Below are 3,859 nucleotides of genomic sequence, written 5' to 3'. Positions count from 1 at the left end.
ATTTTGCACGTAAAAATTATTGTGTTTACTTTACTACTTATTTTACTTCACGTTTAAGGAGTAAGGTAAAGAACCAACTCCTTTAGTATTCTTTAAAGGAACTCAAACTAACACATGGTCTCTCTGTCAACTATATATATATTGATCTAATATTATATGCCGGCCCCATGCTCCAAAAAGCCTGAATGATGCACTTGGTTGAATACTGAGTTATTTACCTAAATGAACATGGGTTAATTTTCAAGTAATACTTTTTTTTTTATTTTTAGTGGTGCACCCATGTTCTAAAAATCTTAAATCCGCCTCTGAATAACCCCCTCCATACAGTATGACCGCCATTTTTGGAGAATCTTTCACTGCTTATTATTTACAACTACAAACTCCCTTTTTGTTGTCTTTGCGTTGACTCAAATTATGTCCATATTTTCTTTAAATGGCAGGAATTGCACGAACGCAAGCATCCTTGCCACAAATTATGTCTTAGGCTCGACCACTTGAACCCATCTCAGGCGGGCGCCCTTCCAAAGTGCAAAGATGGTCACCACCTTAGCCCATAAGCCTTCATGAACCCCATTGATCCTGTCCAAGTAAGTATGATGTCGGTAAATTAGATAAATACTACAACAGATAACTGGCAATTATTTCAACTTGAAGCATGACATGATATATAATTGACATTGTTATTGGGGAAGCGATTGATTAGTAGCTAATATAGCAAATGCGCCCACACGTAGCATTGAATTGCTAGACCCTAAGACTTCCCATCGAATAATTTGACCTTTAAATGCCTCATTCTTTCCCCTTATTTTCCCATAAAGCAACTTGACTCTCTTGACAAAATTTTCAGCATTGTTGAAGGAGTGCTAATTTTGAGAATCAAGAAATCACTAACGTAAGTGCCATGAAATTCTCCCATAATCAGAATGTGCGACTCCAGGGTGTAGTCCACCAATTATGATTTTAAATGTAGGATTATTATGATGTTAAATGTAGGAATATAGTCCTCGCCACTCATGAAAACGATATATATATTTAGTCAAACCTTCAAAAATGATATTTGTCGCATCTTGAAAATTGAAATCCTCTAATCTTTGATACTTTGCAATCGAAGAAATGAAGGGCAAGTGTGGTATGAGGGGGGAGTGTTAGTAATTATACTTTTTTTTGGGCTAAACCAGCTATAAATATTTTTAACATGGTGTAATATTATCCGTTTTAGGCCAAGCTCGCCCGATTTTTTTCAAAAGGCCTCACACCATTAAGAGATCGACTTTGTTCGCCCACTCAATAAATTCCTCGATCTAAGTTCCAAGTGGCACATTACCACAATCCATAGGTCAATTTTTGAGATACTTTGTGTGTCATCCACATTATTAGAGTATTATTGGCAACCGAAGCCCGCAACAAACTTCTTCTTGTGTGCGCATCTCCAAGCCCGTCAGGGTAAGCAAACCGAGCTCCACACCATCACTTTGCAATCATTATACTTGTCGCGTCAAACCTGCATTTCTGATACCAGTTGTTGGGCTAAAACAACCACAAATACTCTTAATATGGTGTGATATTATTCGATTTCGGCCAAGCCATCACGGTTTTTCCCAAAAGGCCTCACACCATTAAAATTTAAGAGATCCCTACACCCCATCTTTTCAACTACTGATGTGGGACTTTGTTCACACGTCTAATACTTTGTCCCTCACTAATTGCGTAAGAGTTTTAAGGGGCTCATAGTGTTATGGAACACAAAACTCAATATCTTAAGGATTTGAGTTAGACTCTCACATTCTTTCGTATAATAACACAAGCAAATTTTGATAATTAAGGTTATTTTCGCAATCGTCATCTCTATATCTAATGTATCAGAGGAGACTTCTCTCTCAACTCAACCCATCGAGCCACTCTGATTGTTCTTCTCTATCTTTTGGATCAATTCAGTCATAGAGCCACTAATTACTTGCTCAAGGTCCACTGCTTAATTAGCATGTTAAGCCTACTTTCTCTCTCTCTACTTAGGACTCATTCTTCATCCTCTTCAGCCTACTGAGTCTGGTCTCTCCCTTTACTTTAGGTCTATTCTTCGCTCTTCCAAAAGAAAAAAAAAAGTTATAAGAAGAAATATCCAAATTCCATGCCTAAGACCCTAGAACCAAGTAACACATGTGGAAGGGTGTTATAAATACTCTCATTAGTCATTAGTTGTGTAAAGTTTTCTAAAGTGGCTAATTATGATATTCTGAGTTTCTGACCCAAAGTACATTACTTGAAGGTAATGCTCAAATGCTTTCATAAGAAGAATTAATGAGAATAAAAAAAGTTACTCTTTCCGTCTCAATTTATATGACTATATTAGCATTTCCAAAGTCAAATGAATTATATTCTGACCACAAAAATTTCATAAGCTTTTGAAATATTTTAAATTATTAATAGTTTTGACTTAAGGTGCTTTTTACGTAACTTCCAAATATGTAAATTCTATTTTGAAAAACTTAAAATCTATGTCCAAATGCACGGTCAAAATTAAGAACTCTAAATCTCTGAAAGCAAAAATTGTGAGACACATAAAGTAGAGGGTTTCGGAAGTTAAACTGAGGGATGAATGATCATCTCTTAATCATGAGAATGATCCCTTTTCTCCTTTTCAATCTAAACTCTAAAGTAACTTTCAAAGATACTAAGAATGGCAAATCTTAAAAGATAGTGATTCCTTCTCTACCTCGATAGAGTGTTGAAATTGTGAAGTTTATTTGAAAAGATGGAGAAAATGACTAGTAAAAAGCATGAGAAACTCCCAAATAAAGATGACTTTTTAGCTCTGTATGGCCTATTTAAGCCTTATCTTTGAATTAAGACCCTTTGTATTATTATTCTATTCTATATAATGCACTGAAAATATCATTGCAGATGGGCTCCTTAAAGATTTGATGTGCCTTTGATTTGAATAAATATTTAGTGATACTCAAGTCTTTTTCTTTCTATCATCCTCAATCATTTTACTTCGATAGCACATCAAAGGCCGCATGCTTCGACTTGAAAGGCACTTTATACTTGCACCAGCCACATAATAGTATTACTTTTTCTATCTTCTTTGCTGAATTATCTCTTTTAGTATGTTTATATAAAATCTTAATAGTGTAAAGCAATTCCTGACATTGAATTTCTCTCTTGTTCATTGTTTTCAAGTTTACAACCGTTCGAAAATATTATTGGTTAGGATCAACACACAAGGGTGCTAATTAGTTATTGATCCCTTAATTAAGCCTCCACCTAAAACCCTAATACGCTAATTTTAGCCTTTATAAATACCATTATGGTTATTGAAAAGAACGTTCTTTTCATTATAATAGAAAAATGATAAAGGTTTTGAGTAGTAAGACTAAATCTATGAATGTAGAGCATTTTTAGGTTGTGGATAAAAGGAGTTAGTCTGTTCTCGACGATCAAATGAGTCAAGTTGTAGTTGCTCAGATCCGATTCCACAAAGAGAAACCCGTAAATCTCCTAAACTAGTATTTACATGACATACTATAAAAATTCTCAAAAAAATAAAAAGGATTGTGTGATTTGAGAATTTTAAACTCTAGAGCATTTTTAGCATGACTCAAGTTGTAGTTGTTGTAGATCCGTTTCTTCGAAAAGAAAAAAAGTCAAGTCTCCTAAACTAGTATGTGCATGACCTACTATAAAAAGTCTTAAAAAAAGATAGGATTTAAGTGTTTTGAGTATTTTGAACTCTTTTTTTGTTCAAAGAGAAAATTTTCACTTCAATAAGGATAGAAAAGTCGTAAGATAAACGGGGACTCTTTTCCCAAGAGAAAAATGTTTAGAAAATTTTCAATTGTTTCACATGGAAGTCTCAAAT

At 34.4% G+C, this 3,859-nt stretch overlaps 1 non-coding gene across 1 annotated transcript; it reads right to left on the bottom strand.

The window, feature by feature from the left end:
• Window positions 1-436: 436 nt before the first annotated feature.
• On the bottom strand, window positions 437-595 carry LOC142167609 (U1 spliceosomal RNA). Its single transcript, XR_012697704.1, has one exon. It is a non-coding gene; the product is annotated as a U1 spliceosomal RNA (small nuclear RNA).
• Between the last annotated feature and the right edge of the window lie 3,264 nt (window positions 596-3,859).

The sequence above is a fragment of the Nicotiana tabacum genome, chromosome 12 (assembly GCF_000715075.1).
Source record: "Nicotiana tabacum cultivar K326 chromosome 12, ASM71507v2, whole genome shotgun sequence".
In the NCBI taxonomy this organism is placed as follows: Eukaryota; Viridiplantae; Streptophyta; class Magnoliopsida; order Solanales; family Solanaceae; genus Nicotiana; species Nicotiana tabacum.
Note: the sequence above shows the minus strand (reverse complement) of the source record. Positions and strands in the feature narration are given on the sequence as shown.